This window comes from Venturia canescens, chromosome 5, assembly GCF_019457755.1.
Source record: "Venturia canescens isolate UGA chromosome 5, ASM1945775v1, whole genome shotgun sequence".
NCBI classification, from domain to species: Eukaryota; Metazoa; Arthropoda; class Insecta; order Hymenoptera; family Ichneumonidae; genus Venturia; species Venturia canescens.
In genome coordinates this window covers 15,213,096-15,240,455 of record NC_057425.1, presented here as the reverse complement: position 1 = coordinate 15,240,455, position 27,360 = coordinate 15,213,096, and the positions used below count along the sequence as shown (strand labels likewise).

At 34.4% G+C, this 27,360-nt stretch overlaps 1 long non-coding RNA gene across 1 annotated transcript; it reads left to right on the top strand.

Annotated features, from left to right (window-relative positions):
* Positions 1-2,710: 2,710 nt before the first annotated feature.
* Positions 2,711-8,967, top strand: LOC122410525 (uncharacterized). Its single transcript, XR_006260970.1, has 2 exons — positions 2,711-2,779; positions 6,393-8,967. It is a non-coding gene; the product is annotated as an uncharacterized lncRNA (long non-coding RNA).
* The last annotated feature ends 18,393 nt before the right edge of the window (positions 8,968-27,360 follow it).

Sequence of the window (27,360 nt, the reverse complement as noted above, 5' to 3'; positions counted from 1 at the left end):
GTAACTCACTCCCCGATAATGAAACAAATGCTTTGAATTATATAAATTGTTACAAAAAAGTTTTCAGTACCGTTAAAACAAAAAAACGATGAAAATGCTTTAGTTTACATAAATATTCTGATCATCATTGAGGGTTCCAACTTTTGCGTAACAATTGCATCAACGAATACCGATTAAAAAATTGCATAATTTAATCAGAATGTTTCGTAATTATACTGGGATTTCAATTCACAATGGAAACAATTATGAAAAAATCTCGACGATTATAGAAAACATTTTTCATATGTGAATATTTGATGTTATAACTTCAGTTCGATATTTTCCAACAAAGTTGCGTATGGGCATTTTGCTACGTATAAAACATCGATACAGGGAGTGTAAGACCGAGGTAGTTTCATGTTGGGAATTTTTAAGCGACATTTCATCGATCTCGATAAAATTTCAACGTCGACACGCTGAGCTCAGCGACGAACGATTAACCCCGGCAGCCTTCGACGGCGCGCATTGAAGAAACAGCGTACCCCTTTCGCCTGCGGATAACGTGGCGCGATTTACATGTTAAGTACAGAGAAACTCGTCTACAAAGTATAACGTACACAGGCAGCAACCGATAAGAAAGATACACGTCGGCTTTGACCGTACGTTCTACTTCATCGTAAAACTATTGAAGTCTCAGACCACGTATGAAAGCTTGGAGCTCGATTGGATATGGTTTGAGAACCGACTAAACGCACGTAGAATTCGGGAGTAAGAAACTTTTGTACATGTACGTAACTTTCTCGACCCTCTTCATTTTCGTTTACTCACATAAATACGAATGCCTTTGCTCATGGGCTCTTCTGCGCGGAACTGATGCGAGAACTTCCTGGACGAATGTTTTTGTCCTTCTAATAAATAAGTAGTCGTTGAATTCTCAACTAGGAACAAACATAGTTTTCCTCTCTGTTGAAGTTTTGATAATTACTGGAGTATCGGAAAAAGTTTAACGGATTAAAAAATCACTTTGATTGATTGAGGATGCTGCGACAATCCAAATGTATTCGTTTTGCGTTATTTTTTATATTTTTATTCCATGTTCAACACTTAATAATGTTCAATAATATTTTCCATTTTGTAACTCCCTCAATTGTCAAACGGTCCACAAATGCTTCCCTAAAGATGATCCATCGGTTTCGTGATTAGAAAAGACATACCAAAATGTGGATACACGTTTTTCTCGAACATCCTCGAGATTTGAAAAACAAAAGTTATACCCCATTTTCCAGTGAATATAGAGCAACGTATAACTCATATTTTTTCTGAAAATATAAAATAGGGGATTGATTACAATCATGATACTGATCACTCCAAACCTGAATCGTTGGTTCAGTAGATCAACTGCCGAATGGAGGACATCTTACACCGTTTGGAATACACTGTACGTAATAAATAAATATATGAAGTACATCTAGATATAGAATATTAAATGTATAGTATCGCATAGGGTAAGAAAAGAGAATTAAGGAGGGTGCTGCACCCTAAGCGTAGGGTCGAAACTACGGAATCAAAAAGAGAAAAATACCCTCGCAGCATTGAAGAGTGCGGTGTTATTTTCGTGAAGAACAAACTAAAGGGAAAAGTAAATGGATTATCTGACGGAGATGAAAAAAAAAACTCGTACCGGTTCAAGGGGGAAAAATCCAAGTACATTTGCGAAAAAATAAAATATTGGCATTAAGTGTGCTCTGTTCCATTGTCAACAAAGTACTTTTACTTTTTCATATACTTTTTTCGTATACTACTGTATATGAAAAAAGTATTTTCCAAATAAACAGAAAACTCAAAAAAGTTACGCAAGTAAAGAATACCAAAATAACCTTTTTCTGTTTCTTCTCACGGTTATGTTCATTTTGAATTAAAAGATATTTATCACTCCATCGTAACAATATTTCATCATGTGTTCACAGAGTCTGTCGTTGTCGTTATTATCGTCGCCGTCGACTGGAATACCTTTTCCTTTTTTTTCTACTATTTTGTTCATTTTTTTTTCATTTCTTTTTGCGATAAGTTGGCGACAATCATATATATCTAGCGATGAACTCCGAAGAGACACATTGATGGACGACAATGGCTTGATATTGGTTCCGAGTTTTCGAATATGTCATTTGAAAGGACATTCGAATTGCTACATATATATTCCACAGCATTCTCCGGTACTTCGAAAGATAAAAATCTCGATCGGTTAAGTAAGAAAAGCTTTCCATCTTCACCGTCATCAGCTAGTATTTCTATCATTTAATCACGAAAGTTTAAAATCTTGAAACACAAAATCAATCAATCGTAACTATTCATCATATTTCTGGAATGTATTCAACTCCAAAGTTCAGATACGAAAATATTCAATAAGCGTCTAAATGAAAAAAAAAAAAAAAAAAAAAAACACATACACGCAGACCCGATAAATTATTTGAATAAATATTTGTCTAGTAAATATTGAGCTTACTGAGAAACAATTCGTTTGAAGAAAAAAAGCGAAAACCGATATTTTGATTCGAAAGCATTTTAATCCGAAATCAATGTCAGCGAACACAGGAAAATACAGCGGTTTGGAGATCGAGCTTCGAGACATTCCTATTCGCACGACAATACGACCGGGAATAGCTCTCGGAAATAGGAGGTGGGGATTTATAAACGCGTTCGAAAATGAAGCGACCACGGTAGGGCGAGTCCAAGTTGAACGACGTTAGCGAAGCGCTCGTCGCCAAAGAGTGAGCCATTTTGTACGAGTCCAATCAAAGGGGTATTCACAAGTTCTCTCTCGTATCTGTACCGTGTGTGTGTGTCCATATCCGGTCCGCTCGTGAAAAGTTTTATCATCGTAACACAACCCGCATCCAATTTTACACCATGAGTTTTCATTATTACTATCATTCGAATGGGAAACACATCGTCGTGCGACTCCAGAGGAAAATAATTTCTCTGATTTTATAGTTGAAGCTTTGCCTTAATTATATCACCTTTTCAGAGCTCCATCTATGATACCTCAGTCAAAAATTTTACATTACACATCACTAATTATTTTCAATTCATTCCAATCGTTCGATTGATTTTAAAAAAACGTTAGTCAAATGTGTCAGAATAATACAGTCTCGCCAGAAAACGATAAATATTTAAAGGTAGATATTGAAAGTCTTCTGACTTTATTCGTCAATTTATTTGATTCGGAGAACGATGAATATCAGAAGAGAAATAGACGAATGCATTCAGAGAAGAGCTCTTACTTTAATAGCATTTCATTGGGAAGTTTATACGAGTTGACGACTTCAATGTAGATGGTTAATTATAAATTTTGATGTAACCTGTATAGAGCTTGATCAAAGAGAAAAGAGACGATGAGACAGGATAGTAGGCAGAAGGGACGGGAAGTTTTGACGAAGAGGGGATTGGAGAAGGGGAATGGTGGGAATATCCGACTGATTATAATTGAAGCTCCCGTCCGGGCAAGCGACAAAGGGATTATTCGGGGCTTACGCTCGCACGATAATGCGCCTCTATTTCCTCTCTCACCCTTCCACACAGTCATACAAGAAGCGTTCTTGTATATATATTGCTTGTTCTCTCATGTTTCATTATAATCGATATCAAAATACACTACCTCACGGCGTAGTTTACAATCTGCTTGTTCTATCAAGGCAAACTCTGTCTATCATGATTCAATTTTGCCCTTTTCATCAACGATTATTTTTTCCGAATAATATAACGTTGTCTCACATCGTTTTGTTCTCTGTTTCCAATGATTATCTATTTTACGTTCCTCTCTCATATCATATATGTACATATTTTCATCTCATTCATACTTTTTAACCCCGTAAGGGGTAAGGTTCAATATGTTGAATAACCACATTTCAGAACGGTCGATATTTCGAAATTTTTAAAGTCGTTATATCAGATTGGAGAAAAATAAATAATTCGAAATTCTTATTTCCGTAGCGGTAAAAACATCTAAATAAGACAAGTTTATCTGCAAGTATATACTTAAATTACAAGATATTAGATCGTAACAAATTTGGCTGAAATCTTTTTCTTCTATATAAGTTTTGGACAATAGCTACCCATCGGAAGACTCGTATTGACTTGAAAAAAAAGGCAACCATTTATTTTTTTTCTCATATAAAATCCAACGTCAAAAAAATGAGACTGATGAATTTTTCAAGATTAATATTTCAGGATCAAAATATCCAGTGATTGATAACACTTGATAATCGCCGGAGCTCTCACGCTACTCGAACGATTTTGCTCTCCCTCCTATGATCGTATTCTATAAATATAATTGTATTAATATAAATGCAGCATACGTAGTAATATGAGTCAACTAACACACAAACCGTATACTGACTAATACATATCTAAAATGAGCTCTACGAAAGCGATAGAGGGGGAAAATAAAGGATCTCATTTGTAACTGCAAAAATTACCAATGAACGAACTATAATTCCAAGGTACCGAGATAATATTGCCAATTCGTATTGTAACTTTCAGCGCGTATGTGATGAATTCGCTCATGAGAACGATTTCTGCTTTTTTTTTTATTAAACGAGTATATTGCGGTTTTTTCTGAACCCGCCTACCGTATATGCCGCAGGGTTTCTATATAATATAGTAAATGGACTTAATTATAGATGGTATTAGGCTCGTTATTTTATATTTCAAATTAGCTTCCTTCCCTCTACAAAATACCGGTCGCAAACGTAGATGAGTATCAATAGAGTCATTTTACTGTATCGTGATCGGTGGATCATACTTTGAAAATGCTTTCTTCCGAAAAAAAAATACATTTTCATGTTTACAAAACGTCTAACATAATTTCATAAATACCGATAGAGTTGCAGCAACTCGAATCTACCGACAGCCATCGGCTGCGGTCAGTGTGTGGTTTCAGCAGTTGCGAAAGTTAACCCTTTTTTATCGAACAGAATGAATTTTCTCTCAACTTTCAACTCTGGAACTTTTTATATGAAAGTCCTTGAAACATTATAAAAATAAGGTTATCAATGGTTGAGAGTTCTGTTTTCAAATGCCATCATCAAATTTTGCCTGAGATATGTGATCCGGAAAATTTTTATAGCCGGTTTTTCCACATGGTAGTAGGAAAATTCTAGAAAAACTGACTATAAGTAACAATCATTTTGGCAAAAGAAAGGTCTCAATAACATGAAAATGACTGAAATGATGTTTTAAGAGCCACAATGAGCTGATAGATCAGGGAACGAAGGGTTTATTTTCGATAAAAGTACCTACTACATTCGATCACTCCGAGTGCCATCATACATACGGAACGGTCCCCTGATGTTAAGTTTATAGTTTCGGATACGAGATTCGTAATTTATTTTTTTTTTTTATCAATAAATTAGTGAACAAAGACACACTTCTGTTAGTTTTTCACTTATTATAAAACGAAAACCAATGGAGCTATGGAAAAGCAAGCAAAAGACGAAATGTAAGGAACAAAAATGGGAAAAGAATGAGCCCTGAAAAAAAAATCGAACTTCAACAATAGTGACGATAAAAATGTGTTAAAGAACGCAATTTTTAAATGTTTTTTTTTTCATTTTTCTCCGTTAATCATCAACTGATTGGGTCATCCTAGGGCTCACTCTCTTCACATGTTCGGTCTTTATTTTTTTTTTTTAGTATCGTACTTTCTTATGCTATGGTATCGATTATATGATTGATTGATGCTCGTTTTTAAATGAAAAACAAAATTTTACAACCAGCCAATCGTTGAGTATGCATGAAATACACAGTGAGGAAGAACGCTTGAAAATGGACGTTATAAGATGTTTCTACACGGGCTATAAATCATTCCCCCTTCGTGAGTTTTATTCAACCACAAGTGGATTAACGACTACCTGAAGAAAGATAAAAAATCTTGTTTCCTTCGCGTTTATTTCTCTCGTGAAGCAAGGAAAAATAACGTTGTAAATTTGAAAAGAAAATGGAGTGACAAGGACGACCAGATCAATGTAAAAATAGAGGTCGACAGCACAGAGATTCGATTCGAAAACAACGAAAGAAAATAGTGATGAAGAAGTAGTGGTTAGAATATTGAGGGAAGTTTCGTTCCTTGGAAAATCTTGGAATAAACAGGTTACTTGTCCAAACGACCGTAGAACATTCAAAACAGATTGCTTCGCATATGTTAGGGGGTAACGTCCTGTAGATAGGATGCCAAGAGTTCTGAATAGGGAGGAAAAAACGGTATGAAGCGTGGAAAACAAGCTTGAAAAGTCTCTTACACGATCTTCTCCATTTTCTCATCCTTGCATGTCTCTTTTTATTAAACCGACCAAAATGTCTGAAGATATATGTTGCAGTTTGTTTGAAAACTCACCTCTAATTTATTCAAATTTTAGGTCAATCCACCAGCTCATGCTTCAATGTTTCAAACTTTCAAATTGAAGTTCGATTCCCCATGAAAATCGGGCGGAGCGCAAGGGGATCTCATTCGATCCTTCCCTCGACGAAAACTCAACTCCGAAACTGGTGTGTGCCAATGGTAGCCTCAGTGGACATAGTTCACCCTATCCTTTACAAAGATGAACAACCTTCCGTGGCCATGCCAACGAGATTCGAGACCCAAGCGGTACCGTAAACGATGACTATTTGACGAGGGAACAAGCATCAATTTCGTCAATTAAGTTTTATCCTCTCAACGGAGTTACCTGCCTAATATGCCATTTAAAGATCGAAAGGGAGTTTTAAGTGAATGGTTCAATAAAAACGCCAGATATTTAATATGAAGCAGGGAAAAAATTAAGTTGATCTCTCTTCAGAGAAAAACTTTCAAGTCTATCATCGCTATTTCTTGAATATAAAATCTTAAAAGACGTCTCTTAACTATAAAAAAAAACCTGAGGACCACATTTCCATGAGTATATTTGATTCGTTTTATTTAATAATGGAAATTGATAGTCTGGCTCAAAAACAATGAAATATCGTATTTATTTCATATACGTAAAACAATAGTAATCGATCGAAGTAAAAAAAAAAAACACGTCATACGATTAATCATTTCTTAAAAAAGATATTTCGATGTATTGAAATGTGAAGCCTCTATTCGTTGCCATGGATCGTTACCAAGCATCATTATTGCTTACATTAGTTTTTTACCTCTAAAGTTGTTACTAGTGCAAATGAAACCATGAACCTGTAAATGGAGACTAAATTCTCTGGCGACTCAAATTTCATCGTCCTATCTCGCTCGACCCCGTGAAAGGCAAAATTCAAATGGTAACATTATGGAAATCTATCCTACGTGTTAATCCAACGGTAGTTTACCCATTATCTGTTCTATATTGAGGATAGTTGCTAATAAAAAGGGTGCTCAATTGTGTATTATCCACCACTCCCATGATTTTAAGTGGATCAGTAGTACTGCAGGCATATACTTTATGCACTACGCATATCAATCAGTCCTACACATATGTGTATGGCGAACTGAAATATTTATTTTTGTTCGCGATGACACAACACGTCAGATCAGAATTTAGACATGAAACAAAACATAAAAATAATAAAGTTAACAAAAATTTAATTAAAAAGTCGTAACAGAACGCACAACAAGTCAACAATAATGAAATTAAATAACTCGAACGAGCTAATTTTTCAATTTTTGTGCATCCCCTACTTTTATAGAATTGAAATTTTTCGTATGTAATTTCCCATAAAAGCCATAAGTTGTAGTAAACAGAAATTTAGTAGAGATCTTGAAGAAGAGGTAAGGTCTCACAAAATACGGCTGCCATCATACTGAAAACAACAGTAGTAAAACTTATTCGAAGATAAAACGCGTTACACATGCGCAACGATGAACAGCGTTCAAGAAAATAAAGAAAACGCTGAATTGCAGCATGAGCTGACCTTCATTTTCATCCTGGAAAACTAACTGGTTGTTCATGTTAAGAAATTCGTAGTAGTTTGATCGCCAACAGCGTTGACACTTCTTCCCCTCTATTTTTTACGAGGCTATATTTTTCCACGAGTAAACTTATGTGGTGCTATTTCTGGTGTAGTTGCACAAAGTTACGAGGATGACCCCGATGTTTCTTCGTTCCTATTCGGTTACGCGGTTGATTTTCTCAAGGAATCCGAAGTTAAAATGAATGAAAAGCATTCTTCCAATTACATTCAATAAAATCTGTGATATTTTTATTTGAAAATCTCGAATTTGCGTGTTTTGCTGCGCTTTTAGGTCTATTCGTTAATAGCTTTATTATCCAATTTTCCTTTGTATTTTACGATCGGAAAATTACCTTACAGACGTTTACAAATAAAACAAACATTTATGGGAAGCTTTGAAGGTTAATGTTGTACCAACATCGATTCTACCTAAGTAAATATAGTGTCGTGCCGGTAGTTGCAGTGACAGTCGAGCGTGTAACAAGACAACGTATCTCTGTATCTAGCTTATTCACTGGAACAGAGAACGTCACTACTGCCCGACCAACAAACCCAAAGACGAACACACATTCGCAGTGTAGTACCATTACCAGAACCAACCTGCTTCACGCAGTTGACAAATGGTAATTCTCGAAACATCGAGAAACGAAGAGAGACAATGCACAAAGAGGAAGGACGAGAAAGTGAGAAGGATAGAGAGATTTAGTCTCGGGTCCAGTAATGCAAAGCAACCAGATTATCGAGTGTATGTGAGATTACTATGAGCAGACTTAATGCGACTGTCACGTACCAGTCTTCAAAAGGTATTCGTACGTGGAGGGTTCACATTAGATTTTCCTACGGAACGGTCTGATTTTAACCAAAACCGTTGACGAATCTTCCAAAATTTGAGAATCAAATAATCATTCGTAAAATCTGATTTCTTTTCAGTTTTTAAGATTTTTTTATTCTCGATTTATTGTAGAAAAAATGAATCTGTGAAACAAGATGTCTTATATTCACCTGCAAAAATAATAACATTAAAATAAATTTTTTGGAAAACTGTATTATAATCCCGATTTTGTAAACCCCGTTCGATGAAATTTCTTCCCCAATGCGCTAAATATCGATTGGTTTGCACTGAGTGAGGAAAGCAGCCGATCCAATCCAGCCTCGTCTCCGATGCGCAGACATGGGGAAACGCACTGTACGCAGTCCGGATATACAATATTATAAGCAGAGATCGGCAAAAATAATATTTTTGCGAGTAGTTCTGGGTAATATTACTAATTTTTTTGAAAATAATTATTATATTTTAGAAAATCTCAATCAATTGAAAAATTAACAATTCGCTAGGGAATATTATCTATTACCTCGAAATTGAATAATACCAACGAAGAAATTAAAAATTGGGAATACAAATATATTATCAAAAAATATATTACTAATTACCAAAAAAAATGGAAAATAGAAAAAAAAATACCAATTACTTGGAAAATTAGAAATTGTAGAAATATTATTTTTAATTAATCAAGAATAAAAAATTGAAGACAAATATTTTTCTAATTATTCGGAAAATAAAAAATTGAAGGGAAATATTTTCCTAATTATCCGGAAAAGAAAAAATTGCAGTAAAAAACTTTTCTAATTATTCAAAAAAATCAAAATTAGAGGAAAATTTTCCTTTAATTAACTGAAAAAATGAAATGGGAGTGGACAATATTTTTTTAATTGCATAAACAAATCAAAAATTTATGAAAGATATTTCGTTTCATATCATAAGCATAATAAATTTCAGGTATATTTTTTCTACATTTCGATTTTTTTCCACAGTTGATGAAAATATAAACAAAACGAAGTTCATAATTTTTTCACGAAATTTAATATTTTGAAAATAAAATTATTACGAAAAATATCAAAACTTTATAAAAGAGTGGCAAACATTTTCTAACTTTACAAGTCATGTGGTATTTGTAAGCGTGCGCCTCAGTCAATATGGGTTTTGGAAGATCCGCAGCGGTGAGTGCAGCGCCTCATGCAGCTGGCACGACAATCACCGTTTAGCTTGAGTGCTCATCACGATATTCAATGGTTTTGTTATTCAATCCATATCTTTGGTTGGAGATTTCAATCATTGGAGCTGTGAGCAATAATTTTTCATTAAATTTTTAATAATTGAATGATTTATATTTGTCAAGAAGTTTGTAGCTGCAATGTTCCTCGGAAAATTCTGCCCCGATATTAATTCCAAATGAGGAGTCTAACTTTGTATCACTGTATCACTAAATGAACACTAATAGTATCAATCTGTTTACCAGAAACGAAGACTACTTGGGCGACTTATTGCTGATTAATAGTCAAATATCATTTAGAGAATTCAAAACCAGCTTCGATAGCTTAGACTGCTGTAACTCTATATTACCTTCGAGAAGATGAAATTGAAAGACAGAGCACTCCAAAGTAGAGAAATTTCTAAAAAAATAGCAATGTGCTTGGACGCATAAAGTAATTCGTATTGTGTCGATAAATAGTATGCCTATGTAATTATTGAATCACTCCTTTTTACATTATGACGGCAAGAACGTAAATATGCTACAAAAATAAGCTAATTTTTTCTCGGAAACGATTGAGTATAGCACAAATTATCTAGGAACAAGAATATCTTAGAATTGGTCAAAGAATACCCTCAAATTTTTGAAGAAAAAAAAATGGCAATTTTAATTTTTTTGATATTTTGGAAAACCAAAAATCATCTCAAAAAATTTTTTTGAGATTTTTTGATCAATTCTAAGATATTTTTGTACTTACATAATTTGTGCTAAGCTCAATAGTTTCCGAGAAAAAAATTAGCTTATGTTTTTGTAGAATATTTAAATTTTCGCCGCCATATTGTAAAAAGGAGTGGTTCAATGATTACATGAAAATTCTCTGTTGAACTTCAACTATTGCGAACACCCCTGATCATGATTGCAGTATGAATTCTTCGCGGTAACATTGTAAAAAAAAATTCAAAAAAAGTTTTTTTTCAAAAATGTTCACGTTTTTCACGTTTCAATCGGCCATATTTTTTTTTCTTATGTCTAATCGGATTTTTGTGCCAATATTCTGAAAGAGCATAAAATTCTACGTCGATATATGTGAAAATAAATTTTTTTCAACGCCGATAACATGAAAAATAATCACGTTGAAAGTTTAGTAAAAAATTGGGACGCTTGGACGTTAATGGGATAATTGTGAAGTGACAACTCATCGCTATGTTAAAATTTGATGTTTTTGTATTTTCCAAACGAGAAAAATAATAATATTAGTTATTAGTTATACTAATGTGTACGAAAAATAAAATTTTTTTGAATATGTAATTTATTTATTTATTCTATTGATATTAAATATTATATGTCATGTAATCAAAAAACACAAGATTATAAAAATATGTAGCAGTTAGCCGGCACGAACTTTTACATACTTTGAAATTTCAAAACGCACGCTCATATAACCTCAAATATGCAACGTTGGAGCACTTTGAGCAAAGGACCAAAAATTTGTTATGAGTACTTTTTATTGTTCTTATTATTGTTGTTATAAGTCACCTTTCAATATTGTTAAGCAAATTAAATGATTCTAAGTATTTCATCTCTCTGCTGTTTCGATCTATCCATCAATTACGGAGATATGAGAAATAATGTAGCGCTAACTCCGTGATTTCTCATAATAGACCATCTTGAATTGGCTTGCAAAGAGATAAACAATAAGAGATAAATATCTCACGTAAAAATCCACCTCGGACCTTAAAAATTTGTATGAGTTTCTTTCATATAACAATCGAACATTCTGCCAAGTTTGGTTTTGTCTGTCCATCAATTATATTTCCTGCATTACTTCTTTAAATCCATCAAAGTGAATTTTTGAAAACCGATTTCAAATTCAAATTCAGGGACCCCAAAAGCTATGTGATACTCACTTTCGTCGAAATAAAACCATTTTTTGAATTTGCGTTCGCCATATTGGATCCACCATTTTGAATTTTGGAAAACTGATATCGAATTTGAATTCAGTGACCACAAAAACTTTCATACTGAGATTTCAAGCCAAATCTAAGGAAAAATTTTCCGAACACAAAAATGGCACGAAAATCTCTTTTTTCCCTCACTGCGAAGGGGTCAATGAAGAACTAGCAACGGTAGCGGTAAACCGTCGTCGTATCACTCTTTTTACGTATTGTATGAATTTTATGTTATATTTTACTGGTAAATAATATTTATTGGAGAATTTCGTGATTCGGGAGAGAGATGTTATTTTTAGGTACGCACGCATTTTTGGAAAGTTCTAGTTATGCTTTGTGGACGAGTATAATATTTCACGAACAATATTTCACGTATCATTTTGTCCAATCTCAAAATCAAAAATATAGCTATCCCAATTATCCTCATATAAAAAATTTATCATATCGACTGTCAGTAATGCAGAATTCTTGCCGAACCGGAACCCCGGAACTGACCCGAACTCTAAATGTCTCACTGAACCCAAACAGACCGTGAAAAATCCAAACGGACCCGAACGAAACCAAACAGATCAATTTAATTTTTAGAAAACAGTATCAAGAGACGCAGTAGCGGCTCGACGTCAAGTATTAAAAAGAAAAACTGCAGCACAAAAGAAAAGTCAGCGTGAGCCTTGCCGCTACTCTTATTAACGCGAACATGCCAATTTTATGACATGAGAGAATTTTCAAACGGCTCTCACAAACAAACCATTTCATGAAAAAACCTGAAAATTGGTAACGATTTTTTTTCAATTTTTCTCTTTCTTTAATTACTTAGAGACAGACGGGCGTAAGTTCAGCATATTTACATTTCGACTTACGTCCTTTGCGGGACAAGTATACATTTCTTGGCTCTCTTGTCATGCACTACGCTTAACGCAGCTATCCCCTCTCCTTGTGCGTCGCCGAGCGAGAGAGACAGAGAATGTGCGCACAGCGGGGGCAATATCAGCTCCTGGTTTACGCATGACATATGTATATATTTATATATTATACATTTTATTTATTAATATTAATTAACAATAAAATATTATTATAATAAATATTTTATTACAATTAATATATAATATAATAATAATATAATTTATTATAATACATAATATAATAAAATAAAAAAATATAATAATAAAAAATAAAAATTAAAAAATGTAAAATCCTGGCTGACGCCGCCGGATTTTTCGAGGATGTCTTGGGCGATAGCTCATGGGTTCTGGAGGACTAGGTTTAGGTACATTCTATCGTGATTTTCGATATCTAGGTCGACGACCCCATAGTATCTTACGTCCAAATATATTCCTCCATGATTTTCATAGTCTAGGTCAACGGCTCCTTAGTTTCCGATGTCTAGGTATATTCCTCCATGGTTTCTGATGTCCAAGTGTATTTCTCCATAGTTCTTGATGTCTAGGTATATTCCTCCATGTTTTTCGTGGTCTAAGTAGGGGAGTATGGGGTAAAGTGGCCCACTTAACGAATTTAACGAGTTTTGTCGGTTAGCACATGGTCATTTGAAAAAAACATGCACGCCAAGCTTGTGTGTAATGTTGAAAATGAATTTGTGCAGTACATCTTATAGATGCAATGCATGCACTTGTACGCGTATTTGTGTTTTTCTTTATAAAAAGTTCTTGTATCATATTGTGTAAAATGTTTTAAGTTTATAACCCGAGCTAGCATAAAAACAGATGATAATCTCTTAATAATTGCAGAATCATTCTAGAAACCTTTGTTGCTCTGTGACATTTGCTGGAAAATTTTTCTGAATAAGTGAGGGATTAGGGCTAAAAGTGTACACGAATGGTTCCACAAGAATCCTCATTCATTCACTGTACTTGGCTACGTTAGAAAATGATTTCATTCTTTTTTATTTCCAAAATTCTGAATAGATCTCATATTTTTCATAGTTAAACATTTTTTTAAATTTATTTATTGTAGTATATTAGACTACAAGGGCAGGAATTTCAAACTTTCTGCCCCTGTAGTGTAATATACTATTTTTTTACACCTCGGTCGAAAGTACGAACTTTCGGCACCGATTTCAGTGCCGAAAGTATAACATTTCTGTGCGTGCAGTTACAAATTGCACGGTTTCTGAATGTCTAGACACAGCCTTTCAAAAAATGAGTAGGCGATATCGATTCAAACGTCAAATGTCAAAAGTCGAAAAATAATCACGTCAACCTTTCGGAATGCACAAAAAAATATTTGCTCTCGCTGAGACGAATGACGCACGTGCAGTTTTGACAGTGTAGAAATGTTATACTTTCGACCGAAGTGTAAAGAAAAATTAATAAATTGAACATTTTTTCTATGACGTAAAGCAAAATATTAAAACGTACGGATTTTCAAATATATTCAACACGGATCAGAGTGGCTTCCAACTAGAAATGCATTCCGGAAGAACTTTAGCAGCCGAAGGAGAAAAGCAAGTACAATGTCTTGTACAGTCTCTTCTACGACCCACAGTTGCACTATTCAGCCGACTATATCAGCTGACGTCAAGCTGCTATTCCTCTACTTTTCGTTTTAAAAGAACCAACTTTCAAGATTGGTCCAATAGTGGAGAATACGCTTTTCAAACCAGATAATGTGTACACAGAAGTATCCAAGTTTGGAAAGCTTATTTCAGGTATAAATTACATCCACTGTTTTTGTACAGACATTTTTTCAAATGAAAAAAAAAAAATACGTTTTTCTATTTTTCGACCATTTTAACATTTGGTTGCAGCATGTATTTTTCCCGCAAATTGGTCCAAAATTTTATTGCTGATTGATTCTTGGACTGGACACTGTCCCCAAGCTGTACTACTTGATGTGAAACCTTCAAAAAGGGATATCAAAGTAATGATCATACCTAAAGGAACTAGCGGAAATATCCAACCCCTCGATGTTTTTGAATTTCGAGTTTGGAAAAATTATGTTACGTTTTTCTGATAATTGTCTTTCAATGAATTATGATATTGATTTTCATTTAAGAAACAATATAATAAAGTTGCAGTCATCGTTCATAACCAACTGTCATCACTACGTTATATCGATCTTTTCAAATATTCATGGTACAAAAGTGGTTACATTGAAAAAATACCAGTGAATTTCGAAAATCCTGTAAAGTTTGCATTTGATGATTCCTGCAACTTGCATTGTGAGATTCCAAGATGTGAAAATATTGCTATTGTTCGCTATTCGTGGTGTAAAAAGTAGCTATGTGTTAAACACTTGTTTGATGACTATCATTACTGCAGTACTCACAACGGCTAATAGAGCACACCGTTATATGTTCGCTTCTATTTATTGCTATAGTGATTATTTCATTAGACTGTTGACATATTATCAATAAAAGATACAAGTATATTGAACATTCTTTTTTTACTCAACTACGCAGTTTTTTATGTGTCATTTCAAAACTAAGTCTCATCAACTGTAACGAATATATGTAAGCGCTTATCGTATGCCTATATTATCTCTTTGCCAAATATAAATCAGTCAGAATTAGCGATAAGTCAAATATAAATACTTTTCCATCTGAAAATTGATCTATAAATATGTTGGCACCTTGATATAATCGTTCATTAAATGTTATATCCGCAACATGGTTGTTGTAAATTTGGAGGAAAAACGTATCATGAGCGGAAGAAATAAGAAAAAAAAATTACTGCAACTTTATTGAGATTTAATGGAAACACATACAGGTGTAGATTACTCCCTTAACTTAATTTGCGAAAAAAAACGCAAAAACCACATACAATTGAATTCATCGAGATAAGTGCAATAGTTTTTTCGCTATAACGATTTTGTAAATTTCAACCCCTATAACTTTTTTTCTATGCATCGCCCCGATATGAAACCAGTTCCATTTTTCATCGTTTATCATTAAGGTAATTATTCACTTGGGTGCATTCGATTATCTCAAGTGGAAATAGGTAAAACCTGAAAAGTCCCTCTCGGGTCTCAACTCTAGGTCTCAACTTCAAGGGATAATTTCACCCCTAGAAACGTTTTTGCACCGATAAAAAAAAATACACGTCTTTTAGATTTTGATGTAGAATAACATTTATTAGTTTCAGCAAAATCGAAGAAGATTAACGAAAAAACTTTCTTTGTAAGAGAAATCTTACATACTTAAATTTGGGAATGGAATCATCAACCTCGAAAACCCATTGGCCTGTATTGACTCGTACCAGTTTTGGCACGAAAAGTGAAAAAAAAGCGTATCAGTTAACCAGTAAAAGCACTTTATCGGAAAAAAGTGATACAAAAAAGAATAATTGTTCCCAGGAAAGAATCTGCGGGGCGAGGTCACATAAGATATAAACTGACACACAATGCGTGTCAATGTAAACATTTATATTTTTAACTTAATAAAATTGAACTCACTTGAAGAAGTAAATTTAGTAAATTTATACGTGAATAAGATACAACTGAATAGACATTAATGAATGTTCCTTTAATAAATAATTCACATAGTCCTAACAGAAGCAGTTAAATAATTTAAAATGTTCCTCCTATTGCCACGGCTATTTTCAAGCGCTCGAGAGACAGTGGATACGGTAGAAAAGAGAATGAGTACTCGGTGAGAAAAGGACAGGTCGCATTGTTAATAAACAAAGATATCGACGGAAGATTCGTCATATAGTATGTGCAAAGTACAATAACACTCATATGTAGTTCTAGGAACATCTGGGCAACCACCTGCAATTTTCAAACGTTAATCCACCTGTTTGTCGCGTGACATCGACGCTTTATTATTATCCAGATCATTGTAATACACACGCACACCCTCTGTAATTGGTAATGAGACTTTCCTCGTAATATACGACACCGAAGACCTCAGCACGTTTCTGCTTCTCTAGTGTACACGTAACAAGGTATAACTTATTTATTTTCACCACACGCTTCTAATATACTCTGTACAGTCAACACAAATTATCTATACTGGATGAATATCCGACGATATTTTTTGACGGACCTGCTAACCGGAAATACTAATCAATCGCATCGTTTGATCTGTCAATTCAATTATGAATCTCTATAGTAAAAAACGAACAAAAAACGAAAAGTTAACGCACTCAATACGAAACCTTCAATCCGTAGTTAGTCGACTTTCATAATTAGACTCATCTACAACAATAAATTAATAAATTATATTAGAAATTTCATTTAACATAATCAACCTGTTAAATCGAAGGGAAAGAGCGACCTGATTATTTAAATTAATCAAATTATTTGAAATCTGTATATTTTTTTTGCGTCACTCGGTATGGTTATAGATTTGCATCAGATGCATCAAATAAACGGCTAAAAGTTTATTTAATTTAACAAATTGAGATTTCACTTGACTTGATACAGAACTTTTATTATTTTCTCGTTTTTTTTTTTGCTAGAATCATTATTTTTCATCGATTGCTTTTTTTCATACATAAATATTTTTTGTAACATTTTTAGATGATTGAGGGCAGCACTTGTCTGCTATTGGAAATCTATCCAGCTGTCGGTATTCTGGGAATAGTTGAGACAATTCTTACTTATCGAGAGAGTAGTCTGAAATTTGGTCTGCTAATATAAATTTAAATTCTTTGAAACTTATCAAAAAAAGTAACTATCAACTATAAATTATTGATTATCTTTCATGACGCAGAGATTTTCAAAAAGATCACAGTTGAAATCTGATACAGAACACTTACTAAATCACTTGTGTCTTCGTTCAATTAAACGAGCTATTCGATCTTACAAATAATTTAATATAAGTTCGATCTCATTTCTTCAAAGTGAACATAATTCGTCTTTCACATTAATTTCCGACCTATTGATTAATCGACGTAGGTTTTTCTCTATTTTCTGAAATATTTTCCCTGCAATATTGGGGTAAATATTTAGTATCGCGGAACCAGCTGTAGTCGGCTTGTAAATTTTTTTATATGACTTTTTGATGACCTGAAAACATCATAAATTGTCATGTTATGTTGGCACATGACCTTTTCTAAGGAATTTTTTGTTTTTTTTTATGAAATATCATAAATGTATGACTGTATTATGAGAAATATGAGTTATTCTAGCCCAAGTATGTAAACCCGTAACCCTGACCCTCCCGGATTTCCTTGATTTTTTTTATATGATCACATTGAGTCTAAAAAACACGCTCATCATATTTTAGAGTGTTCTAAAAATTCCTCATTTTAGAAAAAAAAATCGAAATAAAAAACGTCATGTTTTAAAAATCTGAAAAAATTTTCAAAGCACCGTGATAACATCTAAAAAATGTTCAACCATCACTCGTAGCGGGCAGATAATTTTTTTCGGTGTTTTACAAATTATTAACGTTCTCAAGATTCTAAAAAATGTTCAAGTAGCTCACTTTGAGCCGATACTGAATTATTTTGGTACTCAAATCAATTTTGTTCCCTCATATATCTTTGTATTTACTGAAAATCAAAACAGAAACCTACCAGATAGCCAAGCTTGATTCATCAAGTTTGTTCAGGCACGTGATGTAAGAGCTTGTGTGCAAATAGATAATCATTAACGTACAAGCAATGTTACATCAAAATAATATCGCTAAGTTGCTCACAATAGTGCAACAAAGTTTGAACAAATATGTAAAGGGTAAATTGGTATCAAACTACCAGCGACGTAACGTAACTTAGTTTGAAATCAATTGTCGTCAACTTGTCAGCAAGGCTCGAACTCAGATTAAATGTTGGAGAAAACGAGTATAAGCAAAAGGCTTAAGTTATGTTATTGAAGTCATCCTTGATTTTACTTCCTCATAGTGCGTGTGTGCGCTTTTGCGCTTCGCGTACACAAAGCCTCCATTTCCGCACCTCGTAATATAAAATTTCGTATAACACGCGTACGAAAAACTTTTTCGTCCTAGTGTTATAATGTACTATTGTTTCAAAAATCGACCATAAGGAATAAGGTGAGGTGGGAAAAAAGGAAATAATGAAGTTAACTTGAAAATGTAATAAAGCATGATGTTTACAGTGAAATTGAATTCTGATTGAAATTGAAATTAAAATTTTTTATCGAAAAATCAAAAACATTCTAATGAAAGAGTTGAGAACGTAGACCTTCATGACCAAGCTTTAATTAAATAATAGGTGGAAAATTTATCGAAATAAAACTACTTCAGCTGTGAGAAACTTTCAAAATTTTGCGTTTCGGTTTCGCGAGGACGCTGCTGTTTTGCCGTTCTTTATTTGCCGCATCTCTCATATGGCGGGATATCCACTTTAAATAATTGTAAAGATGTATTCGAACGAATAAGTCCACGATAAAATCGTGATGATCTTGGCAGTCAGCGTTTTTCAGCCAGAAGTCACGGTCGGTCGCTGTCAATGTCTCGTGCAAACATTATCTGAGATACTGACCAATACCGACTTCGTGTTTATGTGAAGAAAATTCGTTTTGAAATCGTCTGTAAGCAGCAACTATTAAAGTATGAAACTTGTCGACAGGAGCTGTTAAATGTTCAAGTTCTTGTCCGTCAGTGGTTTTATAGACTTTGAAAAAAACTAAAAGTTGAACGTTACTTTCAAAGTTCTGATTACTTTTAACAAAAAGTTCTTTGCATTTCGCACACTGGAACTTTTCCAAACATCTGTGGAGCAAGTAACCAGAAACATAATTCATAGTACATTTTTCGAGAGTTACTTTATCACTGTCTTGTTCGGTTTTAATCGATGTCGGTACTGATTGATCAACTTCATTGTCTATTGTCTCGTCAATGTTTCCGGCTGAATCGTTTGCGACCACATCTTCATTAATGGAAGCAATTTCTTCCATTGCGCTGTTTTCAGGAACCAACGAACCTGATTTTTCGCCATTATCTTTTGATTTGGTTTTTTTTGCAAGCAACATCACGGTTATTGCCTATTTAGACATATTGCAAATTATGTCTAAATTGTTTAGCGGATGGATTGTCGTTATGGCCAGAACGACTTCGCAAAACTGAAAATTTATTTTCTAATGAATCTTGATTTAAACGAGTTGTTAAAAGATAAAGAATTCCCTCGGTGCATAGATCATTCCATAACATTAAGATTGATTTTATAGCCATTTTCAAACCTGCAAAACAAGGTGGTTTTGGACTCCCCTCCACGGTCCATTGATCTATCCACGGAAGCGCACTTTCTAAACACTGCTGAACTTGAGGGGATTTTTCTGATAATGCTTTTTTCAAAGGGTTGGGATCGGTCGCGGATCGACTATTGAGACAATCGAAAATATTATTTAATTTTTTGATGAAATTAGCTGTCGCGATGTTACTTGGACTTTTTAAATCTCCCGTCATTCTTCCCGTAGTCATTACGGCGGAGACGGAAGCGCTAAAAACTTGGGTAGCATACCGCACGGTCATACGCTGAAAGGCATTTGGATGGATGTGGCGATCGGTGAGTTTAGACGCAGCTTTACACGCTTTATTACGTTGCGCATTGTAAAGTTCTCTATCATGATAACCGCGAATTCCCTATTATGAAATCTTTAGAGTACAAATTGTTCCGTATACTTTTAAACAAATGAGGGACATCGAAATTGTGACACATTTTATGGCCTGATAATATCACAAAAGGTGTATCCTCATTTATTCTCATGGCGTTGATGGCTTTCCTGTTAGGAGCTCCTTGGTCGCACACCATGGATCTCACAATAAATCCAGCATCAAATACAGCACTCACAACCGTAGTGATAATGTCCTGTAATTGCACACCATTCACGTTTCCATGTGACACATAAAAGGCAATCGGCTGTTTCCAAGATGATGTCAAACCACGGAGCATGAATACAAGTGCATATTTTGCGACTTTATCGGTACAACCAAGATGACCTAGATCTTCGTACCCTTCCACAAGATCTTCTTTCGGATTATATTCCAACACCTGTTTGATTGCCATTTTGTCCCACATCAAAACGCATTGACGTTGATATTCGTCTAATGTCAAAGCTTTTATCTTTAGCAACTCAAAAACTTCAGTGCTAATTCCGGGCGTTAAATTCAAAATCTCAACCCCTGCGGTCGATAGTTAAACATTGATTTAAAAATCTGAAAAAATTACAGTATTACTTTTTATGTATTTCAAATCGATGTAGGGGGCGAAAAGGGTAAATCCATCATGATTATTCGCGTAGTTGCTGAGAAAAAACTTTGCACGGGCTCAAGATTATGCAAAACTTCTTCTTCTTCTTCTTGTCCTTTTTAGCTATCTCCCCGGAGAAGGAAATGTGCCACCATATGTTGAAGTATCGATATTTTGTCGTATGAAGTTGGTACCATTGAGATGAATACGTTAAGTTGGGAGAATTATGATCGAATTCGAATGCGGCAAATATGAATATGTTCAGTCAATTAGATTGATTATACTACCATCTGTGTTTTGGTAACCAGAATTTATCATAGGTGAATTTGTTTATTCATTTATTCGTTTTTTTTTTATTTTTTCATCTTTAAATGATTATACAGTTATATACTCTCTCATTGCCCCTCATTCATCAGAGCTTGACCGATTAAGTGTTGAGGTATTCTCAATCTCTCCCTACCTGATTGCTCAAGAGTTTAAGGTGGTTCCTCCACGAGACAGTTAAATTAGGAAATGATTTAAATTTGGCATACGTATTGTTTAACATATTGAAGGGGATGAAGGGAAGAGGATGTTTCTTGCCATAGCAACGGAAAGAAAAGAGAATAACGAAATAAATAATAAAAGAACAGTCAGTTGGAAGAATCGTAGAAGTTTGAATCGCGCGTATTCAATATTTTTCATTTTTCATGATAAAGAGAATTCTTAATATTCGTTCGTAATTATAAATGTATTGAATCATTCCTGTCCCAAATAAATTATAATCCTACAATTGGGGGCTCGTCCGGGATTACAGCGAGATTTCCGTGGACGTGAGTGTATTCGTTAGAGAAAGTTTGATAACGCAAAATGAAGGATCCAAACAAGTTTACAGTTCCAGCTTAAAGAGTTTTTAGCGGCGCATAGTTTGTCGACCGCCGGCACGAAGGCTGATTTAATATTGCGTTCGAATGAATTTGATTCCGAGGGTGTGTGGATGGAAGAAGAACGAGATGAAAGAAGTGACGAATCGCAGCTAGCTAGTACATCGAATATGCAGGTTACGAGCTTATATCAAAAGGAGATCGAAATATATAAAAGAGAGAAAGAATTTGCTGAGCGTGAGTTGCAGTTGGCACATTTAGAAGTGGAGTTAGCGAGTAGACAACTAAACGATGATCGAAATGGATCAAGAGGGAGAGATGGTCGTGAAGATGGCGATGTCTTGAGACGAAATGGTACGAATATCGTAAGAGAAAATCCTTCCAGCATTACGTTAGATAGTGATGTTAATCCCGCAAGGATCACTGATTGTGGTGTCGTTAGACCATCAAAAATGAATGTAGCTGCAGTAGCCGATTTACTCAGCAATACTTCACGGGTAAGTCTGGTGATAATGAAATTTGGGAAAAACAAGTAAGATTACTCAAACTAACATACTAATTGGAAGACGATGTGGCGAACATACTTATCGGTATGCGCTTAAAGGAAAAAGCACTCGAATGATTTCACTCGAAGCCCGAATATATTACGATGACATTTGATCGTCTTTTGGATGAGATGAAAACTATATTCCATCATCGACAAACGAAAATGGCATTAAAAAAGAAATTTGAAGAACGAGCACAGAAAAAAGATGAAACATTCCACGAATATTTCCATGAAAAAGTTATTGCTGGCAATCGTGTGCCAATTGACGATGACCAGATGCTAGAGTATGTTATCGACGGCATTCCAGACGAAATGCTGAGAAATCAAGCTTGCATCCAACGACTTTCGACAACAGACTAACTTCTAGAGGCATTCGAGAAAGTAACGATTCAAAAGCGAAGAGTAACAGGAATGTCAACTTCATTAAAAACTGATAAACGAGATTCTAACAAGAGTATACGAAAAGAGACTTCTAGTGATGTTGAAAAGAAAAAAATGCTACATTTGCAGTATGCGTGGTCATCTAAATGGAAATTGTCCAACAAAAACTCAAGGCGTCAAGTGCTATAAATACGGAGAACGAGGACACATAGCTACAAAATGTGTGAAACAAACGAGCATTAATAAAGAAAGCTGTTCTGTGGTTGAGAACTGATCTAGAAAATATCACAGACATATTTTACTGAATGGTTATGAAATTGAGGCATTAATCGATTCCGGAAGAGATCTCAGTTTGATTCGTGCTGACGGATATATTAAACTCGGTGCTCCTAAATTGAAGCCAAATGAAGTATTGTTCGATGGTATAGGCTCAAAGGGAAATTCAGTACTTGGAAAATTTCAAGTTGTCATCACAATCGATGGACATCTATATTCGCCAATTTGGATTCAAGTGGTTTCGGATACAATTCTTAGAAGCAAATTGTTAATCGGAAAAAAACTTTTTAAACGTATCGAATTTGAGCTTAAAAGGTGGTGTGGTTACGATTGCTCCATTGAACGAAATGATAATTATCATTTCTGTACCATTGATTATAATTATAATCAATGGTACAGAACGTAAAGATACTATACCTGAAATATTCAAAATTGATGTTGAACATAAAAAGGTAAACGAAAGAAATATAGATGTTACTCAGATTCGAGATCCTGAAGAACGAAGAAAAATTGAGAGTTTAGTGAATAATTATGAAGCAAAAGAATCATGCAAATCGAATATAGCAATGAAACTTGTTCTCAAGCATGAAGAGCCTGTATATCAATCAGCAAGGCGTCTGTCACCCCCACGGAAAAAATATATATGATAATATATATCCGAATATATATATCTCCAAATATATGCAAACATGTATATATATATGTACCAGATAGCTGCATCATAAATGTGACATAACATTGACATCTATATAAATTCTACAAAAATTTGCCCACTACATATATGATTTCATGTATGACATTGTCATATGCCAAATATATCTGAGGTACATGACAATAAACACCAATATACATTTCATATGCTACACATGTGCGTAACATATATGCAATGTATACATAGTTTATATGCAAACCATGTACGACGCATATATTTGACAAGTACACTTGGATATATGTCACTTTTAATTACAGCATATATACAATAAGAACTTAACTTAATATTCATAATTTATTCATTTTTTTATATATTCATATACATGAGTAATACACAGAGTTCAGTAATAATCCATAACAGAAATAGACAATGAATAACTTAGTTTTGATTGGCTTGAAATGGAGCAATCACTTTTTCGATTCTTCAACCTGAAAATACAAAAAAACCCAGGTAAAGTAAAAATTTAGTATTTTGAAAATTGATTAGCTAATACTGATTAAAAAAATGTGCCTTTCTGTTTCTTTTACTGTTTCTAAAAACGTGAATATTTCTTATATTAAGGAGAGTGGCTACCGACGATACAATGTTGCCAAGCTAAACCATGTTAAATATACATTAAAAATTTCAAAATGATAACAATTTAATAAAATTTGGTGAACATATTCTTTAGGGCCAAATTTGATAACACAATTTTTTTATGATTTTTCTTCTGTACAGTTATCGAGTAATTGATCACTAAAGTTCAAGTGTATGAGCATAGCGTTTCCATATATATAGGTATACATTCCGGGCATAAGAAATCTGCTTTAATGCGTAATTACTCGATAACTAAGCAGAAGAAAATTTTGAAAAAAATGGTGTCTTCGCACTTGATGTTGAAGAACATTATCACCAAATTTGATCAATTTCTTATCATTTTGATGACTGTAGCCACCCTCCTTAATAAAGAAACTAATTTCGCAAAATTGTGGGACTATTCGTAAATTTCGGTACCTTTAATCGCCTCAATTTTTTTCTTATCCAGAGCTATATGTCTGATCGTTACATCTTTCGTATTTTTAGCAGCTCCGCCTTTGTAATTACTCTGTATTAAAATCTTTTCGGGAAATACAACTGTAAGTAAACACGTTACCATCGCAGTAGGTGAGACCGTACATTCTGCCCGGGAAAACTGACTGTACGGAATGAAAATGTTACTACCGGGACGCCCTATTTCTTTCTGTAAGAAAATTGCGAAATGAGCTCATCTTCAATTGCAAAAAAAAACACTACAAGATTTACGACGCTGAAGTTCGCAACGTTGAAATCTAACAAATTGAACAAAAAAAAACGTTTGAAATTCACAAATTTTTTATTTCACGAAATCATTTGTGTAGATTAAAAACTACGAATTGCAAATTCAGTAGAGAACAAAATTGGAGAATTACTGGAATTATTGGAAAGTTTTTTTAGATAATTTCGTTGGACTCCAACGTTGCAAAATTCTACGTCATTAAGATTTTGGAGTTTTGCTTACCATGTCCTCGTTTGGAGATGATCTTTCATCATTGTGTTTAGATTGGGCTCTTTTCAGTAACGGTATCAATTTCGCTTGCAACTCTTCCATTGCTGATTGAAGACATTTTAATGAAAAAAAAACAATTAAATCTCGGTAAATGATAACATTTCAAAAATATACATTCGTAAATAAACCATACCTTGTTTGAAATCTGCTATGGTCACGTATTTATTCGACTGCGCTGATCGAGAAGTGGAAGGTTCTTGATAATCCGGAAGAGGAATTTTTTTCTGAGAGTTGACTCCCTTCTGCATGTTAAAAATGAAATTTTTAAAATTTTTATAACTTTATGAATGTGGGGTTTATAATTATAGTAAAGTAAAACGAATAATAGAAATGACATAGAATTTACTAATAACCACGGTTTCAGTTTTTTAAAGAAAGAACTAAAAATATGGTTCCGTGACATTAGATCACACGACAAAATATCACGGACAAAATATCACAGCGACAAAATATCACACGACAAAATATCACCACGACAAAATATCACGCGACAAAATATCACACGACACAATATCACCGCGACAAAATATCACACGACAAAAAAAACACACGAGGCAAACGTTGCGCTCCTTGGCTGGGCTACTCCGGGGATTTTTTCCTTAAAATTCCGCCCATTTACTTTTCAAGAATTTTCTTTTTTCTTTGTTCAATTTAAAAAAATTCTTGAAAAGTAAATGGGTGGGTCTCCCCATTTTGAAGAAAAAATCCCCGAAGTATCCCAGCCAAGGAGCGCAACGTTTGCCATGCATGTTGCTAATGAATGATTGTTTTGAGGACCGTCCTCAAAACCACCATTGGTCCTCAAAACAATCAGTATATACGAAAAAAAGTCCTCAAAACAACCATTACACGAATCTATATAAACACAAACCACACACACAAACACACACACGCACGCACACAAATACACCCAAATACAAACACAAACACGCACGCACACAAACACACATATAAACACAAACCACATACACAAACACGAGCACACATAAATACAAACACACACACGCACACACACAAATACACCCAAATACAAACGAAACACGCCCGCGCACTGACGCGAACACACATAAACACACGCATACACAAACACACGCACGCACATAAATACACTCATACATACACACACACACACACACGCACACACAAACACTAAAAATCAGCACCCATTGTGAACACATGAATATGCCTGAAAATGCATAATTCCACACCATCGTATTTTTTACATGTCGTTTGTTTTCTTACAAAGTAATGAGATTGTACACAGTCTGTTTCAAATAGCAGACTACTTTTTCTTTATCATACTCCAAAACAATACGCTTTAGACGTGCGTCGTAATCGCGATAATTACGGCGACGTGGTCCTGCAACCTCACAACCCACACGAATTTGCGTGATTACCAATTCCGTTGTATTTTGTTCGCGTTTCAACGCATTAATAATAGTCCCATTGATGCATGGGAAACTTTAATCCTTCGATTAAAAGCACTGTGCCACCCTTCCACCCAGTGGCGTAGCTATGCCAATGCAACCAATGCGATCGCATGGGGCCCCCTGATTCAAGGGGGCCCCAGCGACCCACGGATGATTCTTTTTTTTTCAAAATATTTTTTCAAGGAGGGCCCTGATAGATGTTTTAAAAAACCGGAAGAAAAAAGTGTCCTGAATTTCAGCGCATAAAATTTAAACCATCTTATTTTTTACGAGGACCACGACCACGATGATTGCACCTATGTTTTAAGAAATGGTGAAAGCTCCTCTAAGATCACTTTTTTTTAATAAATTTTATTCTATTCGTTCTTCATTGGGAGGGAAATATTTCAAAATTTTAGTTTACTTCTTTATTGAAAAACTGCACTGAGTTTACTGAGGTTACCAGTTACTGTCTGCATTGTCCATATAATGTAGTCAAGGTGAAACGCCACGATGCTCACCCTGTAATAATCGTAGTGTGACCTTTGGTCAACCTCCAAACAATAATAATACACATA